The sequence below is a fragment of the Natrix helvetica genome, assembly GCF_964273705.1.
Source record: "Natrix helvetica genome assembly, chromosome: 1".
NCBI classification, from domain to species: Eukaryota; Metazoa; Chordata; class Lepidosauria; order Squamata; family Natricidae; genus Natrix; species Natrix helvetica.
In genome coordinates, this window is record NC_138548.1 from 295,581,753 (window position 1) to 295,607,312 (window position 25,560).

Here is a 25,560-nt window from a genome sequence, read left to right on the forward strand (position 1 = left end):
ATAATGCAGAAAAAAGCCTTCCCTACCTAGAATTTTGATTAGTATATGTTCAATTAAAATATGTCCTCTGATAGATCAGATCTTCTTCCTTTAAAGAATAGTATTTGAAAATAAGCAAAGTAGATGATTTTGAAGTCCAATATTTTCCCATGCTTCTGTTGCTTTATTCAGATATAAAAAAAATAGGAAGGGGAATCCCAGCTCCTGTCTCATTTGTGATATTTCCACCTATTCCACCCTATTCTCTCTTCAAGCTTAGGCTTTTTAATGTAAAGGTGCAACAACGTAATTAATAGAATTAACAAAATAACAGAGTAATAACAGCAAATAACAGAGTTGAAAGACACCTTGGAGGTCTTCTAGTCCAACCCCTGCTCAGACAGTATAGGGGACTCTATACTATTCTGGAAATTGGCTTTCTAATCTCTTCGTGAAAACCTGCAGTGATGCAGTACCCATAACTTCTGAAGGCAAGCCCTTCAACTGGTTAATTGTTCACACTGTCAGGAAATTTCTCCTTAGTTCTAGGTTGCTTGTCTCCTTGATTAATTTCCATCCATTGCTTCTTGTCCTGCCTTCAGGTGCTTTGGCAAATAGCATGACTCCCCCTTCTTTGTGGCAACTCCTGAGTTATCAGAATACTGCTATCATGTCTCCCCTAGTCCTTCTTTTCATTAAACTAGACATACCCAGTTCCAACAACCATTCTTTATATGTTTTAGCCTCCAGTCCCCTAATCATCTTTGTTGCTCTTCTCTGCACTCTTTCTAGAGTCCCAGCATCTATTTTATGTCAGGGATAAAAAATGGATACAGTATTCCAACTGTGGCAACAAATACATTTAAGACCATGTGAAGTCTGCAAATGTGTTTTGGGCCACATCTGGGCCAAAAGAATCCCATCTGACTAGCAGATACCTTAAATGACATTCTGGATGCTTCCCTTAAGCACCCTCTTGCTTTTTGTTCCTCACCTTCTCTATCTCGTGCTGCCAACCACAGACCCCTGGATCTGAACAAACATGTCTGCTCTAATGAGCACCCTGTAGAATGGATCCAACAGCTCTGCCGCCCTTCTTTCTTCACAAAGCAAGGACACAGTAGGCTTACTATTTGAAGTCTCTTCTCGGGGGTCTTTTGTTCTGCTAGTCTGTTACATTTCCCTGGTCTTCAGCCCATTCATGATGAATGCTGATGCCACTGTCAGAGAGCCCCGAGTCTGTGCTTTTATTGTTTGGATGACTGAGGTAATGAGGTCCAGATTTGCTGTGAAAGAAGATGAATGGCGTTTTGTTAAGTGGACACATATACAGAACGCTCAGACTGCAGACTTTGCAGGAAAATTACTCTCCTACTCAAAGCAAAAGACTGACAAGTATTTGCTCTTCTACTCTTTAGATATTCCTGGGAAAGAAGCCAAAGACTCCATTGTCCCATAGGACTTTTGCAGGGGAAATAAGTAACCGGGTTGAACTCTGTGGCATATAAAACTTCTCTAAGTTGTCAAAAGGTAAGATTTTTCATCACACCTTATCAATCTACCCAGGATGCTGAAGCTAAAAGAGGCCATTTCTTTAAGTCCCCTTTCACATTATTAATTCTCTACGCCAGAATAGGAAACTACAGCTTTACGTTAAAGTATAACCGAGAGCCGTGATGGCGAACCTATGGCATGCGTGCCAGGGGAGGCATGCAGAGCCCTATCTGTGGGCATTTGTGCTGTCATCAGCTGCTCTTTCAGGTTCCATCACACAAATGCCAGCATGCATGGACGCAACTGGACCTGGAAGAGAGCAGCTGGCTGGTGCACATGTATGCCAGACCAGATGTGTGCATACGCACGACGGAACCTGAAAGAGTATCTGGTTGCTGCACTTATGCGCACCGGCTAGCTGCTCTCTTCTGAGTTCCGGCGCTCACACTTGTAGGCTCCAGTTTCAGCACTTGGTGCCGAAAATGTTAACCATCATCGACCTACAGTGAAGGCACTGATCAGGTTGTTGGCTCAAAAGAATCATGGCGTGATAATACCGTGCAGAGTGAGTATCTCCCATTAAAGCCATAGTTATGCTTTTGGGTTACAGATTTCCTCCATGCAGGCACATCTTAATATGTCAAGCGGTCCCAGTAGACTTAATTGCATGAGAGATTGGAGATGCACCAGTTAGGTAGTGGTGGCATTTAGCTCAATATTTGCCTGTCTGCTGACAGGCCATACTTTTCCTAAACTTCTTCCTTGGCTTTCCTAAAGAAATTGGGGGCCTCCTGAGTCCTGCCTATTTCGGTGACAATCTATTGCTCATTGTGTCAGGAGGGCTTAAGGTAAATATTTGCTTAGCCCATTGCCAATAAGGACATCACCATACTTGAGTGCAGGTACAGATGCAGGAACAAGATGAGGATGAATAGCCTGCAGGATACAGGATCCTCCTCCTTTACTTCCAACATCTCTGCAAATGCAGCCAACACCTGCTCTGCAAAAGACTGGTGTTTTCTGACTGTCATTATATTAAGCCCTTCACGGGATTTGATTCTGATCACTTTATTTCATTCCAGCAGCAGCCTTAGTTTGGATTGGCTACAGAGCCACCAGCTGCCAATTGTTGCCTAATTAGCCATTTTTGACTTGTGCCTTCAAGCACCTATGTCTGATTCATTCATTCATTCATTCATTCATTCATTCATTCATTCATTCATTCACTGCATTTATACAGCCGTGTATTCCATTCATGTGACTCCGGGCAGCTCACAATACAAAACATAAAAGCAAGAAAGAACAAAGCATTACAATAATGTCTCTAAAATCTATACACACCGGGCTCTTCTACCTCGTCTCAGTGCCTGAAGAAAAGGCCAGGTATTCAAAGATTTTTGGAAGTCTACCAAGATTGGACCTCACATAGAGCACATAGCAAGAATTCAGCTGGAATGTGTTTGAGTTTGAGTTTGAGTTTTATTAAATTTATATACCGCCCCCCTCTCCCCGCAGGGACTCGGGGCGGTGTTTAAGGTATGAGTTACTAAGAGTACCACCTTTTCTTCCAGGAACAGCTGCAAGTGGTGAACAAGATGAAATGGCATGAAGGCCTTACTGGGCACAGCTGCCACCTGCAAATGGAACAGAAACTGTGAGCCCAGAAGGGCTCCCAAATTGCACCAACTCTGTCAGGGAGAAGGGGGTACAATCCCATCTATAGTAAAAAAAAACAAGGGACATCCCCAGATCAGTGGTGTGATTCAATTTTTTTTTACTACCGGTCCTGTGGCCATGGCATGGCTTGGTGGGCGTGGCTTGGTGGGCATGGCAGGGGAAGGATACTGCAAAATCCCCATTCCCTCCCGATCAGCTGGGACTCGGGAGGCAGGGAATAGATGGGAGTGGGGTCAGTCAGAGGTGGTATTTACCAGTTCTCCAAACTATTCAAAATTTCTGCTATCGGTTCTCCAGAACTGGTCAGAACCTGCTGAATACCCACCTCTGCCCAAGATCCAGGAGAGTTCTAAAACCTAGAGTCACTCTGTCTGACTGGGATTGTGTTGAAACCTGTTCTTCCCCATCCAGACCCTCCAAGACCTGGAAAAGAATCTTAATGACATTGCTTCAATGGCATAGGCAGAGACACGTAAGTGAGCATTATTTGCATACCTAGTGGTTTTATTTAGATGTTAAATGGGAGAGGGCAGAGAACTGAGAACTGAGTCTTGTGGCCAAGATCACTTCTTGAGGGTTGCTGGGTTTTATGCCCACATGTGTCAGCATTCCAAATATCATCCAAAATTAAATCAGAGTTCGAGGCAGAGCTTTCCTCAAAATTCCAATTTATTAAGAGAGACATGTTGGCACATCTGTGGACCGGTGAGGGGGAAGATAGTTGCCATCTTCCTCACTGAACACCTCCGCCAAGTCCCAGTAGTCTTTTGGTACTTGTTGGATCCCTGGGGGTTTGGTGTCTGCTGCAAGTGCTGCAAGTTCCGGACGGTCTGGGCTGTTGAGTTCAATTGTTCCTGGGTGGCCTTTTTGTCTCCACCAATGGTAACAGCCCAAAGCCGATAATCAATTTTCTAACGCCATCCACCCAGTTTATTGTAGGCGTCCACTTGTCCAGCCATGCAAGCCCCAAGATAATTGATTCCTGCATTCTTGGAGCCACGATGAATCTGAGGAATTCATAGTGGCAGCCTATCATTAACTTTACCAACTCAGTAATTTTTGTGGCTGCCCACCCCCAATCAGTGTTCCGTCCACTTGCTCAAACCGAAAGGGATGGTTTAGGGGTCTTGTGCATATGCCTATCTGCTCCACAATCGACTTGCATTGGGTGCAGCCAGTGTCCACAGTTGCCCCAACTTCCCCCTCCACTCCCATTTCTGGCACTTGGAGGTTGCATTTTATAGTAAAGGGGAGGATGGGTGCACTCACCATTGGGTCATCTTCGGCATTTCCCTCCTCTGAGGTCTCCCCATTGGTTGGACTTTTCATCACCTTAGGTTGGGGATCCGCTTTCTGAGGTTGTTGGCCCAGGTGGCTCTTTTGTGGGGGCTTCTGGGGCCTTCTCTTTACCGCGCTGGCAGTTGGTGCACATGTTTGTGGCATTGGGGCTGGAGCCAAGCACTCTGACGCTTTGTGGCCAAGTTGACAGCAATGGTGGCATTTTATTGGGCCCCACGAGGGAAGGAACCCAGTTACATCTCTAAACTTAGGAACCGCCTCATCACATTGTTCCGCTATCCATCCACTTTAGGGGTCTGGGTTATGAATGGTTGCTCTGGGTCGGGGTGTTGCAATATGGGCTCTTGGGCAACTGAGAACTGCGTCTTATGGCCAAGATCACTATTTGAGGGCTGCTGGGTTTTATGCCCACATGTGTGGTTAGACTAAAAGAATAAGATAGGAGTTTCTCTGGAATATGGCTATCCTATTACTCATTAGGATTCCTCCCTGAACTATTGGACCTGGTTGCCAGCCCAGTTTCAGTACAGCTCAGGAATTCATGGACTCCATGGCAACCATCAGCTTGTCCCAAGCCATCTTGTTTCTAATGATGTGGATGTCACATGTTTTTTTTTTAAAAAAAACATTGAGCAGATGTTGCATGATCTGGATGTGAAGGACATTACTTTTTGTCATATGTCAGTGATTTATTGATGCTCCCTCTTTCCATAGAACTAAATTCATTCAAATGGTATGCCTTGGCCATGGGGTTTCCAAGAGATACTGGATGAACCCCCAACAATCTGGCAGATGAAATGGCCTGGTTCACAATTGGCAAGAAACATTATCTCAGGCTTTTGACCTGATTACCAAAGAGTGGTCTTTTGGTTTTCTGAGATCCTTTAGCAGATGAAGTTACAGAAGCAACGTCTGAGTAATGGATAGGTTTTGATTGAGTATGATTTATCCTCTGCTCCTCCCCCCTCCCCCCCCCAGGGTTCATTCAACTACCTGCCTTGTTCAAAAGTCCTACAGACATTTACAATTGACAAATGACTGTATCATAAAAGAGAATAAGTTAAACAGAACAGGAAGTAGATAATTAGCACATTCTTCTCTTCCATTTTTGTGGAAGTAAAGGAATTACGGATTGACTTGAATATATGATTATAACTCATGATTACTCAAGGAGAGAAGCAACCTAGAACTCAAGGAGAGAAGCCATGTAGACGTAAGAATAAATTCCCTGACAGTTAGAACAATTAATCAGTGGAACAACTTGACTCCAGAAGTTGTGAATGCCCCAACACTGGAATTTTTAAAGAAGAGATTGGACAACCATCAGTCTGAAATGGTAAAGGGTTTCCTGCCTGAGCCGGGAAGGTCACTTCCAACTCTGTTATTCTAATTCTCATTGGGACACTTTTAAGTGGTGTGATCATTAAATGAGGCATTGTGTTGCCTCACCCAATGTTGTGACCTTTTTTGCTATGGTTGTTAAACTGGTTCTTAATGACCTGCAGTCATGAAGCCAGACATCATATGATTGTGACTTGCAATCTCCTGCCATCTTCCCCATTGATTTGCTTTGTAGAAAACTGTTGGGAAGACCACACATCACAATCAGATGACTGTAGATTGCTGCAATTGTTGTGAGTGCAGGCCAGCTGTCCAATGCCCAGATTGTGATCATGTGGTTGCTGGGACATAAGTGCAAGGATAAATTATAAATTGTTTTTTTCAGCACGGTGGTGACTTTGAATAGTCACTAAATAAATGGTGTTAAGTCGAGGACAACCTGTAATCTGCTCATCCATACTCAACTGCCATGGGGGAAGTACCTGTGGGCAGTCAGTAAGTACAGAAGTTGATTGGTCAGCTCGGATGTGTCTTCCTGAGGTTATAAAACTGATTCAGTTCAAAAAGCAATAACCACGGATCAATGAGAAAACCTATGGAGAAAAAAAAATCAATAAAATTTGCACGAAGCCACAATCTGAAGGAAAATTGGTATAAAATGTTCTTCAGATGATAAATAACTCTGTCAACAATTGCCAAAATGGATAACTCATACAGCAATAAATGTTGAGGATGCCACAACGAAAAAGGAAACAAGCTTGATCATATGTGGTGGTTATGTAAAAACAACAACAAAAGTCCCAGAGTACTGGAAAGAAATATATTAAAACAGCCAAAACATTCTAAGAATAAAATTTGAATTATAGCCACACATATTTTTATTAGGTATGATCCCAGAGAACAAATGAAAAGCATCAAAATTTATTAAGATATATTGTGACAGCAGCAAGAACCAAGCTGGCACAATATTGGAAAAGAGAAACCTTGCTGTCAATAGAGGACTGGGAGACAAAAATTGAAAAATACGCAGCAATGGAAAATCTGACAGTATATATTCATAGCAGAAGTCTAACCAAATTCAAGCAGGAATGTTTCCCTTATATCCAAAATATATAGGAAAAGAAAGCATTTGGTTTTTAAGAAAAAGAGAAACTGTTTTAAAGTAATAAGAATAGTAATATAAATTTAATTCATAACTAAAATAAATATAATTTAAGCTAAATTGAATAACAATGCTCAAAGTAATGTATAACAATATTCAAGAAGCAATAAGTGCCTGCATGGGGGAAGATGGATGGGAATGAAAGAAAGGGAGGTGACCAAAATGCTCTTTTTACAATTTTTAATATTTTTTTCTCAAAATTCATATATATATATATATATATATATATATATATATATATATATATATATATATATATATATATATATATGTGTGTGTGTGTGTGTGTGTGTGTGTGTGTGTGTGTGTGTGTGTGTGTGTGTCTGTGTCTGTAAAATATTTTTCTTCTTTTATGTTTTACATGACCAATAAAAAAGCATAAGAGTTTTGGGAAACACCAAAACGTCAATAGATTTTTAGATTACATCTTTTTAAACAAGAAATAGTATTAAGAAATGACCTTATTACTTTCAAGTTGTTGGAGCTGTATTGAAATTAACAATTTATTTAAACACATTATCCCATTTCAGTAATAGGTAAATTATATGTACTAACTCAACTGAGATTCAACGTTTTTAAATGTATATATTTTATTTCAATCACATGGGACGTGACTTCTGGATAAAGGAAATGGATTCACAATAAAAAGATTTATTTTCCAGCATCAGAAACGCAAACATTTGCCTCCATCTTTTCAACAGTTTGATGAATTGATTAATAGAGTTCAAACATGAATGACTATAAGGAATTATGGCCTCAATTCATCGACAAATGTATACCTGTAAATATATGCTTTGCATGTTTGTATATTTTTGTCTTTGTTCAGCTTTTTAAAAAAAGTTATATATTTTTGTTTCATTTTTCGTATTCAGTTATTGAAAAAGAAATTGATTCAAAATATGTCTTTATTATTTATTTTGAAATGCCTGCATGGGGGAAGATGGATGGGAATGAAAGAAAGGGAGGTTACCAAAATGCTCTTTTTACAATTTTTAATATTTTTTCTTCAAAATTCATATACATGTGTGTGTGTCTACAAAATATTTTTCTTCATTTTTTGTATTTAGTTATTGAAAAAGAAATTGATTCAAAATATGTGTTTATTATTAATTCTGAAATGTCTTATACTCTATGAAGAAGATGATGCAATAATTTTCATGTTAATTTTACATTGTTACCATGTGATTTTTTTTTATTAGTTTCTTTTTCTTCTTCATGTTTAGATTATTTAAATCACCATAATGCATGCAGATTATTTTTCACCACACGATCACTGGTGTATTTTGTAGTAGTAATAAAAGTAGTGGTTGTTATTTTTCACCAATTAAAAACTTAAAGCTAACAAGTGAAGTAATCCTTTGAGCAGCCATTCCCCAGCTACTGAACTGGAAACAGCATTATGAATGTTAGGCTTCGTACAAGATGTTATGTTATGCTAAAATGTGAATAGCTAATCTATGACTCAACGTGCTATATAAATATTGTTTGTTACTTTAGGATTGTTTGAGTTTAGCCAATTGGCTAGTTTAGTAAGCCATGGCTTAGTGTGTGCGTGGACCTAGCCATTATAGTAAGACACGGATATCCCAAAACTACAGTAAAGCATTTCATTTAAGCTCTTGTTTGCAAAATTTGATTATTAGTATGAGCTGGTCATCTGGAAACACTCTCAGCTATGGGATTCCCTTGCTACCACACAGCTTTTCTTTAAATCAAGAAGTCTTTTGAGTTTTCATGACTGACAAGGCCTTCTGCTCAAAAGTAAAGATCTGAAGCTGACCTCGGCTGAGAAATAACTGACATAAAAATCTCAGTATGAGTTTGCATACAAGCTAAAGGCAGAGCTCATGGCATTCTTTTTCCTACAATAAACCGTCTAAAGCAAATATGGTTTGGAATCGATGCAATACTGTACCAATCTCAGCTAAACTCAATTTGCTAAAGCTTCATACTAAGCAGGCAAAACCTAGTTAACATTTGTTCTGCTTTCTGCAGCTGTATTTGCTCCAGCCCAAAATGGAACCTGGGAAAAAGGGACTGTGGAAACAGGTAGGGGAAGAAAGAAGCAGTGCAGTTGTCTGCATTATGATCATTATGATCTTTCAAGGGCTGCTGCTACTCCAGAGAGGGAGGAAGCTGGAATGAAAGGGAGTCTGCCTGCCTCCTGATAAAAGGGAATGTCTGATTTTGAGAAATCACCATTACCTGTTGTAGGAAGAATCATACAATAATACAATACAATACAATAGCAGAGTTGGAAGGGACCTTGGAGGTCTTCTAGTCCGGTGGTCGGCAAGCCACGGGCGGCTCTTTACACACTTTAATGCGGCTCTTCTGTGTGCCGGGCACCCGCTCCCCTCCCTCCTCTTGGGCGGCCGCCCCAAAAGTTCATTGCCGCCTGACTTGTGACTTCAGGATTCTCCTTAATCAGTGTAGGTAGGTCAAAAATAAAAAAAGGGAAAGGGGCGCTTCAAAACAAGCGCCCCTTTCCCTTTTTTCTTTTCGACCCACAATGATTAGGGAGGATCCTGAAGTCGGGCGGGGCTGAGAAGCGAGGAGGCAGAAAAAGAAACGGAGGCCAAGGAGCTTCCCCCCCACCCCTCCCAGCAAAAATCTAACCGGGGAGCCGGGCGGGCAGTAGCAAATTAGCCGATCACGCCGCGTGATCGGTTAATTTGCTACTGCCCACGCGGCATGATCGGCTAATTTGCTACTGCCCGCCCGGCTCCCCGGTTAGATTTTTGCTGGGAGGGGGCGGGGGGGAAGCTCCTTGGCCTCCGTTTCTTTTTCTGCCTCCTCGCTTCTCAGCCCTGCCCGACTTCAGGATCCTCCCTAATCATTGTGGGTTGAAAAGAAAAAAGGGAAAGGGGCACTTAAAGTTTCAAAATATTGGAGCAAAATATCACTTCAGAGGCAACAGTTCTCATGGGGAATTAGCCCTGGAGTTTCATTGCCCCACCCGGTCAAACCTCGCTTTCCGTGTATGCCGCGTGATCAGCTAATTTGCTACTATAACACAGAGTTCTGCAAAGTTGGCTGTTTTAAGACTGGTGGACTTCAATTCTCAGAATTCTGGGAGTTGAAGTCCACCAGTCTTAAGAGCCAATTTTGCAGATCCCTGGAGAGCCCGGTCATATGACATGACATCATGCTTTGTGACCACATTTCTGACTAATAAAAATTCCAGTCCCACCCACGTTGTAATGTTAAATCATTTGGAGCAAATTAAAATCACTACTTTATAAACAAAAGGAAGGTGTTTTTTTTCCTCTTATTTGTTATGGTAGAGCCATTTTAACAATCTATTTAATTTGCAAGTAGTATGGAGTTTAGAAATTTTTTAGAATTAAAATCTTAACTACAATATAAGTACTTTAAAGTCATCCACACAGTTCACTTATTGAAACTTATTGAAACTAAAAACAGTGTACCATCCTATGTATTTTTGGTTTTAAAAATGTGGCTTTCAAAATAAATTTCAATCGTGGTTTTGGCGAGATTTGGCTCAGTTGAAAAAAAAGGTTGCCCACCACTGTTCTAGTCCAACCCCCTGCCTAGGCAGGAAACCCTATACCGTTTCAGACAGATGGCTATCCAACATCTTCTTAAAGACTTCCAGTGTTGGGGCATTCACAACTTCTGGAGGCAAGCTGTTCCACTGATTAATTGTTCTAACTGTCAGGAAATTTCTCCTCAGTTCTAAGTTGCTTCTCTCCTTGATTAGTTTCCACCCATTGCTTCTTGTTCTACCCTCAGGTGCCTTGGAAAATAGTTTGACTCCCTCTTCTTTGTGGCAACCCCTGAGATATTGGAACACTGCTATCATGTCTCCCCTAGTCCTTCTTTCTCTTAAGCTAAACATACCCAGTTCCTGCAACCGTTCTTCATATGTTTTAGTCTTCAGTCCCCTAATCATCTCCAGTCCCCTAATCATCATCTCATAGGAGACTGCCACCCCCTCTTTATTTCCGTGCCCACAGAGAAGGCAAAGAAAACCCATCCATAGAAGCTAAAGTACTCCCTGTCTCCCAGCTAAAATGGCCTCAGGTAACCCCAGTTAGAAGACTGAGACTGGCTGAATTGACAGCATTAAGGATTAAGTCAGAAAACACAAAGCCACACAGAGTTTCATTCTCTATCTTCCCCCAAGGCTAGCCTTGGCCTGACCACCACCCAGGAAACCAAATAGGGACAATTAGAATACAGAACCTAATCAAATCAAATAACCCCACCATGCATCTCAATCTCAAAGATCCAAAAAGATATAAAAATCATCCACTCCTCATGCCAGGCTGTCAGCTGCCCCAAAACCAATGCTGAGTCACTTCACTTCTGATTCCTAAATAAACAGAGACCTCCTTTCCTGCAGCTTGCTTCCAAATTCATGGCTCCTGCATCTTTCTCCTGGCTTGGAAATGGACCGGATTTTTCTTCCAACACTATTCTGACCTTTAAGTTGCTAGGTCAGAGGATATATGGAGCTGGAAGTAAGAAACCTCCAGCAGCTTTTGAATGATCGCATAATAGCCCTATTTTATAATAAACTGATTCTGAGCAATTGTTTAAAGTCTAAAATGGCTTGATCCCAGATGACTGAGAGGAGAAGCAGATCATTTAATGTTCCTCCAAAGGAATGCCCAGTAGCAAAGGATGCTCATTGTTCTGAGGGACAGAGGTATCCCATTGTTCTCTTGTACACAATTTGAGATCTGGTGGAAAGGTTCTCCATGTTCCAGGAATGATGGAAGATGGCTTAACAGTAGCAAGACAAAGACTCTCAATGGGAGCCACCATCTTGTTGGCAGTGAGAGAGGCTGTGAGGAAGGTGAAAGACGAAGGCCAGAAGCAGGCAAGGCACCCGGCTGGCCCAAAGAGAATGATGACAGAGATCCTGCAGCCAGGCACCCCGTAATGTCGTCTGACCCATTATAAGACTCACTGATGACTCCCAGTTGACCCATCATATCACAAGACCTGTCACAACACCTTCATGTGACACACCCCTACCTGGTAATGAAACGTTCGGAAACCAACCCTCAAGCTCAGAGAACAAACCTTTACCCTCCCTCTGAATGGTGTTCCCTAAATATATAGAATCTGTCCATTTATAAAAGCAGAAGTTAATAATGGTGGCTTTTAGATGTTTTGGATTTTAAATCACATCAATTTCGGTCAGTGGGACCAGTGAAAAATGATTTGGTACAACCTCCCCATCCAAAATATCTTTGAGTTCTCTATCTCTATGCCAGAATAAATGAAGCAAATGATTTACATCAGGAATGTCAAACTCAGGATTGGTGGATCCGGCCCACAGGTTGCTTAGATCTGGCTCCCGGGGCTGCCCTGAAAACAGCAAAGGACAGGTTCACACAGTGCCTCTGCCAGTGAAAACAGCTTGGGAGCCCGTTTTCGCTGACAGATTACTCGGCCCACCACAGGCACCTCCGACATGAGTGATGTCAAGCTAGCCACGCCCACCCTGGTCACACCCCCTGGCCCTCCAAGGTCAAACACAACCGTGGTGCGGCCCTCAATGAAATTAAGTTTGACACCCCTGATTTATATTAGTTTTATATTCAGCCAAATTACAATTTTCATTTTTCATAGGCTTCTTTAGCATAACAGATAATTTCCCATTGGGAAATGCTTGTTTATTTGCTAAACGTGCCTTCTTTAAACGCTCTAGGCTTATCTCTATGGAATACAAAGGTATTTTATACTTGCCTATTAGTTATTGGAATTTCTTTAGAGAGGTGGGAAAACGTTAGAAAGATAGAATACAAATCGTTTTCTGGAAGTAGACATGCTGCTGATTATCAGGTACCATGGATGTCTTAACAAAAGACAAAGCAATAAAGAGCCATCCCGCAAGTCACCTGTTATGAGGGAACAGTTAAATTTCTCCAGACTATTCCTTGCTTAGAGGGAAAAAGTGATTATACTGCTTTTGCTAGTTCATAGCAGTGTTTCAGAGCAGCATTGAATCACCTCTCAGAGCTTGAGCTCTAATGAAGTGGGTAAAATGGACGCCAGTTAGGAAGGAGTTAATCAAGACACAGTTAAATAAAAAAAGAATACATATTAGATTCATGAACAGTTATTTAGGACTATGTAGGGCATCCAATGAATTCCCTTGTGGATAATTAGGCCTGGGCATTGTACAGCATTTGTCCCATTTAATGAGTATTTTTCTTTTAAGGGTTTTTCTTTAAACCATACAGAAAGGAAAGTTTTTGAATTAATGTTCTGAAAGTGGCAGACCATGTGCAAACTTTTAAAAACAGTACAATGAAAAAAATATATAGGAATTATATCCCTAATTGTGATCCTGTGATTCTGAAACCACAAGCAAAAAAAAAATCACTAGGAGAAGTATCTGTTTTAGTGGCTGTTTTTAATTAATTGGCAAACTGTTTGGTTTTGCAGAACATATTTGTCTAAAATGGGGCTGCCTAAAGCACGCTTCAGTTCACCACAGATCAGTGTGTTGTGTAAAGAGAGCAGTTGATTTGTCAATTTCAACTTTCGCCTTAGGAGGAAAAAAAGGCTTGATGAAATGTAAGGGCATCTGCAGGGGGAAGGCAAAAAAGTCAAGATGGCAGCTCTGACCACGCAGCCAAAGTCTCATCCCTTTTATGTGTGTTGTAGTGCTTCAATTGATTGGTTGTGGCTGCCATCTTGACTTTTTTGACACCTATCCCATTGGATGCCCTTGGTGAAATGGCTTATATCAGTTGGGAAGCTGCTTTCATGAATCCAGGGGTTTGCCTTTCTCCAAACTTCAGAAAAATAGACAAAACAATGGAAGCTCTTTTGAAATGTTGTTTACAAGGTGCAATTTTAACTGGCTGGTGGGTTAGGTTGCATTCCTCAAAGATTGAATGCAAGTCTTCAGAAATAACTGACTGTATTCACAGTTAGTGACAATGTGGCTTGCTTTTATCTGAAGCTGTCGTGGTTAAACCCAGGTTTATGACTTACTGTTATGCAAACTGCAACCAATTATGGCTTATTCAACAATGTGGTTAAGTAAACTATGATTTCGTGCAAAGTTCAATCCAAGCTTTCAGGGAGTGGCTATGTCTAGAGTTGCCAATTGACCAAAAAAAATCCATCAGTCACCCACCCCTTTGTTGGATTGTTTTGGAGATATGAGACATTTCAAAGTAGAGAAATAAGCATTGTTGTGGAATTAGAAGGAGTCCTTTAGACCTAATTCAGTACAGAATCCGAATCAGAGCATCGCTGACAGATGGCAGTCCAGCTCTGTTTGGAAGGTAAACCAATCACTTATTCTACAGGTAATTGATTCTGTAGTCAGATCATTATTTCTATATTATGATGCTATAAAAAGCATAGGAAAATGGGATGAGAAAAATCTGGCAACAGTTATGAAGCTGTTACAGATGCAACTGCTTGGCAATATATAGAACTGAAACACATATTGACAAAATAATATGGTCCAGATACTTTAGCAGTTTCAGGGGCCCCTGGAATTCTAGGATCCTTAAGAAAAGCTGTCCTTGAAGCAAAGGCAAACATTCGGTTTTTAGGTGGAAGTAAAAAGTAGGATGGTTAGAATTAGCAATACATATGAAATGTGGAATGAGGAAGTAAAATATCCACTGTTGGAAAATTAATGGTTCCAAGTTTCAAGGAATGTAAAATACATTTCTTATGATTTAAGATTGATGTTATTGATCAGAAAACATTGCTTCATGTTAATCAGCTTTCTTAAATGTTTGTTTTAAAACAGTTGGATATTAGATTGTGTGTGTGTGTGTATTGCATGTGCATTGATGTTGCAGGTAATTTAAGGGGTCTTTGATGCACATAATTTAGTCTTGCTCAGTCTTTTATTTTAGTTTCAAATTATTGAATACAGTTATAGGAAAAATTAGTAACTAAGAATATAAATGTGTTTATACTGCTTATATATGGAACGTGGCATTTTCTGAAGAGTTTTGGTATTATTTGGTAGAGAGAATAATTTTATGTAATGTCTTCTGTTGATGTTAACCAGTGGATTACAATTTGTATTTGTTACCAGTTTTGAAATCTTCTTTTTCCTAGTTTCTTTCCCTCCTTTGTTAAGTCACTAGATGAGACAGGATCAGTCTCTAAGCAGTCAATGAGCAGGACTGGCGTCTTGGGGGTAGGGTCTGCATGTAGTTCTGGCAGCGGGCAGCGACTCAAAGGGTCAGCATGCCCCAAGGTTGAGCCTGGTCAGTGGACGAGGCAATAGGTGTAGGCTGCGAGGAAAATAGTCCATCTGGTCATTTGTGGCGACAATGACACATGAGTAGGCCGGTCCCCAGCCAGCAAGCCCAGTAGTGGTTTGTAGTCCATGATGAGTTCGAAATCACAGCCGTAGAGGTACTCATAGAACCTTTTTACACTGGCCACTGCAGTCAAAACCTCACGGTCCAGCTGGCTGTAGTTCCACTCAGCAGTGGACAAGGTCCTTAAGTAATAAGCAATGGGTGCCTCAGTTCCATTGGGCATGCGGTGGCTTAGGACAGCTTCGAGGCCAAACGGGGAAGTGTCTCAAGTTAAAACAAGTGGCAGGGTCTGGCTGCACAGAAACAGGAACATGTCTGCTGACAGTAGTCTTTTTACCGCAGCAAACACAGCAGCTTCGGCTCTGCCCCAGGACCACTTTGCATTCTTTGCCAGGAGACAATGTAAGGGCTCAGCAATGGTGGCTTTCTGTCTAAGAAAGACACTGTAGAAATTAAGGAGCCTGAGGAATGCCTGCAGCTCGGTCTGATTGCGAGGTGTAGGGGCATCCTGGATTGCTTTAATTTTTTAGAGGTCGGGTGAATCTCAGAGCTGTTGATGAGGTACCCTGGGAATTCAACCCTTGGCATGTTAATTTGGCATTTTTCTTTTTTGAGACGGAGGCCTTTGTCTCTAATTTTGGTCAAAACAGTTCTTAAGCGTTTGAAAAGTTGCGCCTCATTTGCAGCCGATACCAAGATGTCATCAAAATAGGGGATGACTCCTGGAATCCCCTGCAAAAGCCATTACATGATGCTTTAGAACAGTCCAGGGGTGATACTAACACCAAATTGCAGGCAGTTACATTTGAATGCACCCCTGTGCGTCACAATGGTTTGGGCCTCCACCGTAGCGCCATCTACAGGCAATTGTTGGTATGCCTGCGCCATGTCCAATTTAGCGAATACTTTGCCGGGGTCTAAGGAATGTAATAAATGCTGTACAATGGGGCAGGGTAAGCACTTTGTTGTAATGCTTTATTGATTGTGCACTTGTAGTCCATGCAGATGTGGACAGACCCATCAGATTTGACAGGTGTTACTATAGGGGTCTAGCAGCATGCATGATCAACCGGCTCTAGAATTCCCTGGCTTATGAGCTTGTCAATTTCCAGATCAATTTTAGGGCAGAGAGCGAAAAGTACTCTCCTGGGTTTTAGCCTGATGGGGGGCTATGTTGGGGTCCAAATTAAAAGAGATTGGAGTCCCCACATACTTACCTAGACGGGTGCCAAAGACATTCTTGAACTCCTTAAAGAATTCTTCGGCGCTCTCATCTTTTAAGGCATTGATACCAGTCACTTCTAGGCCCAGGGCTTCGAACTACTCAAGCCCCAGGAGGCTCTGCAGGTCACCACTGACCACCGTCACTGGGAGCTGGCCGCTGAAGTTTTTGAATTGCACCCAGAAGGTGCCCTGGCCTATGATGGGGACTTGGTTCCCCTGGTAATTGCGAAGGCGGATGTCAGGGGTGCGTAGATGCTGCTTCTTCAGGCTAGCGATAGCTTGAGTGTAGCGATAGCTTGAGTGTAGACCATGGCATGATGGTCAGGGATGACCCCCGTGTTGATCTCCATCTTGCATGGAGAGCCCTCAATGAGGACTGTGACCTTCAGCTTTTTTGGCTGCCTGGTACGGACTTGGCTGATTGTGGTGTGGTAGGTGACTCTGGTGTCGCCCTATGAGCGCCGTGGTGGTGGCTGCCAGCTTCTGGGCTGCCAGGTCGTCATGGGGTGCTCGCTTCTGCAAACCTTGGCAATGTGCCCCTTTCTCTCACAACGCTGGCATATGGCGTTGCGGAAACGGCACGACAATTTGGCATTGTCTCCTTCGCAGCTTGTACAAGGTGGGAAACTCAGTTCGAATTTGCATGCCAGCTTGGTGCAGCTACTGCACATGCGGCAGCTGTCATCTTTGTTTTCTGAGCTCTTGGCCTCTGCAGCATCGCGATGTATGCGTGCGCTCTTTCGCGCATCTTGTGGAGTGCTTTGGTGCTGCAGGGTTTCTCTTGACTTAACGGCAGATTCAGATGCCCTTGCTTCGTCCAAGGCACTTTGTATAGTGAGATTAGACTTAGCAAGTAATCTCCTCTGTAAATTAATGTCCTGCATACCGCATATAATGCGGTCTAGTATGAGTTAATCTAGGTCTCTGAACTCGCAGTACGCTGCGGCCTTTCTTAGTGCCACAACATACTCGTTGATCGATTCGCCTTCCTTCTGATTGTGAATATTAAATTAGTGCTGGCTGACATGCTTAGACGGCTTGGGAGCGTAGTGTGTCCTCAGCGTCTATTGGAACATCGACCAAACGACCGATTGGTGCGGCGTTGCTCTGATAGGTCTTTGGCTGTTTCGAACACTTCCCATCCACAGTAATCCAGGAACATGTTCTTCTTGCAGCCTTCAGAAAGGCCCATGAGGCCATTGGCTTCGAGGAAGCAGTTGAACCTCAGCATATATGATTCTCAGTGCTCGGTGACTGGGTTGTACGGAGTCAGTGGGGCATTTATTTATTTATTTATTTATTAATCTAATTTATATGCCGCACCCTCTCCACCAAGGGACTCGGGGCGGCATGCATAGCCATTTTGTGTTCTGAGGGCGTTTTGAGTTTGCCGCTCAAAAATGGCTGCCTGAAGCCGCGTTGAGCTGGATTTACTTGCTGGATTGCTACGCTCTTTTTGGTTCGCCTAGTTGCCTTCCAATTCCATCCTCGTCGCCAGTGTTAGATTGGGTAAAGGAAAGGCACACTCAGGCTAAAGGCAACAACAGCTCTTTATTGTAACAGAACAAGTATGTACAATCCAGCGAAGGTTCAGTCTGACAGCAGCTCTTTTATAGAGAGCTGACAGACCCTTCGACCAATGAGATTGAACCTCTGTTCCTGCCAGAACAGAGGACCTTGGTGGAAACCATTATGACAGTTGCTAGTATCTAACAACTTTCATCAAAATAAGCTACGTATGTAGATTTTTATAAATAGTGCAATCATGGATATATAGTTTTTGTTATAGAAGTAAACATTTAAAATATATATCAGTTCCTCATGAAGCAAATACAGCTTTCCATAATAAATTCATATAAGAGTTATGTGGATTCGAGGCAATAACGGGGGTTAAAATAGAATGGAAACCTGAAATTTTTTTATTAGGAATAATGTCTGCGAAATACAAAAAAGAAATCCAGTATTTAATACTACATATAATTACGGTGGCAAGGATTGCTTTTGCCCAGAAATGGAAAAACAAACTAACTCCAAGCAAAGATGAAATAATAAGAAAGGTTATGGACTGTGCTGAAATGGACAAATTAACTAAAGAAATTCAGGGAAAAGAAGAATCAGAATTCTATCAGATATGGGATAAATGGTATAGGTGGATGGAGGAAAGAAACAAGAATCAATGAAGGAATATAACAAAACTCAAAAATAATAGTTATGAGTAAAACAAGAGAGTTATGAATGGTGAAATCCAAATGAAATACAATAGAAGGGGAAATAATATAAGATGAGCGGTATCGATTGATAATTGCTATTAGAAAGAACAGGAAGCTCCTGTTTGTATTGCATTGTGTAAATGTGTTGTACGTCTAAGTTTTGTGTGTGTGTATTTTACATGTTTGTTAATAAAATTGAAAAAAAAAAGAGTTATGTGGATTCATATAAATAAATGTAATAAACTCAGGTAATTCTTCATTAGCCAGAGCTGCAAATGCTGGTGAACGTGGGAGATGGAAGACCAAATCTGCCTATTGGTTTATGAGGGGTGATGCATAACATGGCTCACAGAGTTGGCTTTCCATTGTTTTACCTTGACATGCAGTAAAAGGCTGTTAATATGGCATTCTGCTTCTCCAAGTTTACACAACTCACTGGAGTTTTCATTAATAGCCTGACAAGATTTTCCATAGCCCTAAATATAAACAACTGACACAAACTCCTGAATGTTGCTGGAAACTGGATTTTGGCAACCAATCAAACATCATCCTTCATGCCTCAGGATTAGCTGAGGGAAAGGACCTTGTCTTGTAAAGCTGTCACTTAGAAGGTTACCATTGATGGAGGGCCACAAAGTCTTGAACCCTTGACCTTGTCTAAACCCATCCGTTACAGCTTCCCTGCACCCTTTTGACAGAGAAAGGGGGATGCACCCAGGCCAATCTGGACTGCAGAAAAAGACGTACATGTGGTGACAAGTCAAGCGATTCACGCTCTATTCTTGGCTCTGAAGCTCACTGTGTGACCTTGGCACTTTTTTTGCAAATCATTTTGAATGAGTCACATCTAACCTGCAGGCATTTGTAAAATGGATTTAATAAAAACTGGGGGAGGGAAAGTTATTGCTGCTAGAATAGCTGAGGGAACAAGAAATGATTAGACAGGTTAAAGTTTTGCAAAGTAAAAAAAAAAAGGATTTTCCCCAGACGAAAACAAAATCCTCAGCAATGTGGCTGGCTTACACATTACACTGAGCCACTGATGTGAGTTGCTTGGCATGAACAACATATACGAAACTAGCCAACTCTGTTTCATTTAACTGCAGGTAATCTTCGACTTCGACTCACCATTCATTTAATGACCGAAGTTACAAATGCACTGAAAAAGTGACATGATTATTTCTCACACGACTGTTGCACCATCGCCTTGGTCACATGATCAAAATTTGGATTCTTCTCAAGTGACTCATATTTATCATTGCTGCAAAGTCCCGAGGTCATGTGATCACCTTTTCCAACCATGTGACAAGCAAAGTCAATGGGGAAGCCCGATTCACTTAAGAACCGTGTTACTAACTTAACAACTGCAGTGATTCATTTAACAATTGTGGCAAGAAAGGTTGGAAAATAAAGAAAAACTAACTCACTTAGCAACAGAATTTTGGGGCTTTAATTGTGGTTCTAAGTTGAAGACTATCTGTATTTATTTATTATAAAACATTTTTATACTGCTCCCCGTTAAAAAAAAAAGTTCAAGTACTTTACAGCTAAATTCAAACAAATTGGTAGATTAAAACAATTGATAAAAGCACATAAAGCACTGCAGAAAATGCAGAAAATAAAGTAAGATTTTTAAAATATATATATAATACCGTACCAGAAAGTAAAAAATGGCAATTAAAAAATTTGAAATCGTGATTTTTATTAATCCTACAAACATAATCATACACTTATACACACACATATTGGCCAACTCAAGGCAGTGAACATATCTAATTCTCCTGCCTCTTATTTCCCCCCAACAGCGAAGAGAATGACTGTCCCAAAGTCACCCAGCTGCTTTCATGTGCAAGGGAGAACTAGACTCTCCATCTCCTGGTTTCTAGGCTGGCATCTTCGCCACTACATCAAACTGGCTGTCTCAAATGTCATAGCTGCATTAAGTCATTATTAAAAGGGCTTGGAGAATCTAAAACAAATGAAATGAATGCCAGGTACACTTTTCTGGGTAAGTATAAACATCTACAACCAACTTTGATGATGTCAGAGAGACAAAATGAGCATTGCAACACCACATGGCTAGCAATGTTCATTCATATGTGCAGGGTGGCTTTATAGATAGGGGGACGGAGTTTACATTATAGCATCGCAACACACATTTCATTCCTTGCCCCTCCCTGCCCCATTCTTCAGGGGTCCATAGAAAGCTACTACCGAAGAGATCTCCTTTCAGGTAGGTAATTGCCCCTAGGGCAGATATTCTCCAAAGCACCTCAATTCTCCAAGGCACCTGAGGGTAGAACAAGAAGCAATGGGTGGAAACTAATCAAGGAGAGAAGCAACTTAGAACTGAGGAGAAATTTCCTGACAGTTAGAACAATTAATCAGTGGAACAGCTTGCCTCCAGAACTTGTGAATGCCCCAACACTGGAAGTCTTTAAGAAGATGTTGGATAGCCATTTGTCTGAAACAGTATAGAGTTTCCTGCCTAGGCAGGGGGTTGGACTAGAAGACCTCCAAGGTCCCTCCCAACTCTGTTATTCTCTTCTATTCAATAAAACTAATAATAACATGATATAAATAGAAGAAGTTATTTTTTTTTCAGATTCTGTAGTATCAATTTGTGGGTTAAAAAAGTGAAAAATAGTAAATAAATTAGCAATAAAAAGCATAAATAGTTAGCAGGACATGTGACTGCAGCAACTATTAAAAAGCAATATTGAATTTTAACAATGTATCGTCTGTTAATGAAAGTTGTTGTCTAAACTTGTTCTTCACCATTCTTTACACAGCCGTGTTTCTCAACCTTGACGACTTTAAGACATGTGGATTTCAGTTTGCAGACTTGTGGGTTGAGGGTCCACATGTCTTAAAGTTGCCAACATGGAGAAAACCTGCTTTATAGGCCTGTAGCTTCAAATGTATTAAACGGAAGCTCCCAGGGTTCCAGTTGGAAACAAAGAGAATTATAGTCCAATACTTCTGGAGAGCATTACTGTAAGTACCTAGCCAGATCCATTTGTAAAATATATATTGTGGCTTAACAATTGGGAAACTAGCCACCACAGTTAAAGTTTCAACTTATACCTGCATTGCACCTTAAGCTGCTTCTGCTCTGTGCTCATGTTGGCTTGACTCTAAGCCAGTTTTAGAAGATCCTGTTTAGACTGAGAGCCTTTGGCAATAGTTTGCAAGATATTCAATCCAGATTGCACACTGAAGGACTGAATGTCTTGCAAGATCATGTCCTCCCACTGAACAATTCCTCCCATTAGACATTTCCCCTACTGCTCAGGTGCCTCACCTTCTCGTTACAGGAAAACAATGGCCATTTGTCTTCATTCTTGTGGGCAGGTCTTCCTAGAAATACATACCTCTCTCACTCACACTCACACACACACACACTCTCACACAAACACACAGTTATTTACATAGATACATAAAATATAAATATTTAAAATTATGTTAAATGCATATAGGAAAAGTTAAAGCATTTTTGGTGCAGTATAATCTCTTGAAAAATAAAAATTTCCCCATTGCCATCGTGTTGGCACCTGATATCTTCTGCAGTTTGATGGATCACCTATTAAAAAGCAATACACACCCATCCTGGGAAAGAACAAAAATTTAAAAGAATGCAACTGTGCAACGTGTCAGTCAGAGATGAAGGAAATATAGCAACATGTACTTAGAAATAAATAGGAAGTGACAAGATTTGGCAACAAGAAGAAGACAAGCAATAGAAGCTGCAAGTAGGGACGAAGGACACAGAAAGCTTAAGCAAGATATAACTCTATAGGGGCAAAAGGACACGTCAGCTCAGGCGAGGCGCAACCCCATATGCAAATGGACATGTAGGTGAAAATAGACACGTAGACCAAAAGCATGGTAGAACTCCAAAAAGGGGAATAACTTTGTGAAATGTTACTTCCCTTTTTCTGGAAATCTATGCTGTCGTTCAGGGTCTCAGCTCCCAAATTGGACTGGGACCCTTTTGCTGAAGTGCTTCAATAAAAGTTTTGCAAAGGTCATCTCTCATGTCTGGCTCTAATTGGCTTTTATGGCAGGCTGAACCAATTTTTGGACAACAAGCTTGCCGTAATAGTTCCACTGAAAGAATTCAGGAACCATGACTTTTGCTTAACATTTTAAACCAACAAACTTTGATATGCCAGGCAAAGCTCACAGCCACTCTGCCATTTCAGTATTGCTGCAAAAGGGAAGCTCCAAAAGATAGGACAGCTATTGGCAGAGTTTAGCAGCTGTTCTTTCATCTGCGAGTAGAAGAAAGAATTGGAGGAGTTATCCTGTGAGGAGGTAAAGTGGACAAGAACACTCAAGTGCTTTATAATTACACAAAGAAAATGTCTTTGGGGGGCAGTTTTATGAATTGGAGATGGTAAATACAATGTAAGGTTGTCCATTTTTGGCTTCAAACTAAATTGCTGGCTGGCAACAGGACAATGAATAGGCCTTTTGTATATGGAGGATCCCAAATCCACTCATCACGATTTGTAGCAGGTTTAGGAAATACACCATGAGACCCAGGAAAGTTAATACTATTATTAATTTGTACTACAAAAAACAAACAAAGTCCTTGCTAAGTCCTTATTTAGCAACCACAGTTAAGATCAGAAACTCGGTCATTAAATGAAGTGGTCCCTAAGTGAAACCAGAACTGTGATTACCATCTTACATCAGCTTTCCTTTGCTTTACGGACCTGTGAAGATTGTAAATGCAAGAGTTGGTCCAAAAGTTGCTTTTTCCTCACTACCAGAACTGCAAGGGTGGTAGTGTGCAAATCAGTTACTATATAGCAGGGGTGTCAAACTCAAGGCCCGGGGGCCGGATTTGGCCTGCATGGTGCTTAGATCTGGTTCGCGGAGCTGCCCTGAAAACAGTGAAGGACCGGCCCGCGGTGTTTCTTCCAGTGAAAATGGAGCTCAGGAAGGTCCTGTGTGGCCCTCCCAACCTCAGTTTTCACTGGCAGAGGGTTGCATGTGGTGTGAAAATGGAGCTTGGGAGCCTGTTTCCGCTGGCATAACACTCAGGCCATCCCCTGCGCCTTCGGCATGAGTGATGTTGAGCTGACCATGGCCACCATGGCCACGCCCACCCCCTGAAGTCAAAAATAACCCTGATGTGGCCCTCCATGAAATCAATGACACCCCTTCTATACAGGAATAAAGACAGGTGCAAAACAGTGGGGTAAATACGTACCAGAGGGGAGTGTATGTACACTTATGCACAAACCTGCATTGCAAATGATAATGTGAGAGCAAGACCCTTAATCTGAAAGAAGGGCTTTCGAACTCTGCAAGTGAAGGTTCCATATCCCCTCCATAGGTAAGAGCAAGGCAGGCCCCTGGTGGAACAAAACAGTGCCATTCATCATCAGCTTCTAGTAACTGGGCTGCCTTCAATTGAATTTTATTAGCTACTTCTTAGTGGCAGCTAGCAGCTGGGAGCCAAACCTAAGCTCTCTTTTCCACCGAGGGAACTGTGAAGCAAAGAACCTTTATTACAGTTTGAGTCCCAGACTGTGTATATAAAAAGGGGTTCTGAACATTGCGTACGTATAAAACTGACAATGATTATTAGGGAGGTGAAAACCTGAAGCTGCAGGTGTTCTCTCTGTGTCCCTGGACTGGGGTAATCAATCAGAGTCTGGCCCAGGCTCCTCCACCTGTTTCCTTTCTGCAAGAAAACCGATTTTTAGCAGAGGGGGCTCTCCTGAAGCCAGAGCTGATCCAGGGGACAACTGCCTGCGTGGGGGTGGGGAAACCACAGAATTAGGCCCATTTGTTTGCCTCTTTTTCTGGCCTTAGCATAGTCTCTGCAACCCACTACAATCCTGCAACCTGTTCTGCAGCTGCTCTGACTGGAGACTAAATTTATAGGCAGCAGAATATCACAGGACTTTGGAGGGCATTTCTGACGGCTTTCCTCCCAGCCCTAATGGAAAAATGAAATCTTAACATTCTCTAGGAAAAGAAGCATCCATTTAGTACCGAGTCTCTGCTTTCTCCTCTGAAGTTTCAGGTTACCTGTGGCAGAGAACTCTGTACATGCTCAGTGAACAGGACACTGGAGATGTGACCGGCCTCTGGACCCTGGGCTTATATAACCAACTATGAAAGGGTGGTCATGTTAAACCTCTTTCTTGAAATCTCTAACTGGCATATGTTGCTCTATTTATTCCTAGAGTGGAATAATAACTGTTAAAATGTTCTAAAACCATTTTGTTGTTCAGAATCAGAAGTAATGTGATGCTGATTCCATTCCATCTCCACAGCTTTCATGGATTCAAAAAAAGAAGCAGCAACTCAGTGGCAATACATCTCTGTAATGTTGTCTGGATCCTGGCGGTCATGGAAATCTTGAATGTTTGAAAGAAACATTCACAATAAAGCTTAGATTGCAAATAGAGTCAACCTGCCCACCAAATAAATGAAAATAAGAATAGAAGAAATGGTATAGGGTCTCCTGCCTGATCAGGGGGTTGGACTAGATGACTTACAATGTCCCATCCAACTTTGTTATTCTATTCTATTCCATTCCATTCCATTCCATTCCATACTGGACATCAAACGTATTATAAAATGCAATTTAAGCTGAAGTTAGATGATCAAAAGTACAACAGCTCTAATGACGTTTTCCGTACAAATCCAACATACATCGCCACGAGAGGAGGCACCCTCTCCAAGGGCATCTTTGGCATCTCTTTCACACGAGAACACCAAAATCCTGCTGACAAAACCGTATGGAATCAAACTAAGTTGGACAGTAGAAAGCATTTTGTGTAGAAATTGTTTTCTACTTTCCCTTCTCAGGATAATAACTTTACTTCTTTGGGTGGCAGTTGTCTCAGCTGTGACTGGAGGGCGATGG

General features: G+C 41.6%; 1 long non-coding RNA gene across 1 annotated transcript in view; it reads left to right on the plus strand.

Annotated features, from left to right (window-relative positions):
- Positions 1-528: 528 nt before the first annotated feature.
- Positions 529-25,560, plus strand: part of LOC309383848 — a 498,138-nt gene continuing 473,106 nt past the window's right edge. Inside the window, exon 1 of the long non-coding RNA XR_014173934.1 lies at positions 529-772. This is a non-coding gene — a long non-coding RNA (uncharacterized lncRNA). The remainder of the gene's footprint in view (positions 773-25,560) is intronic.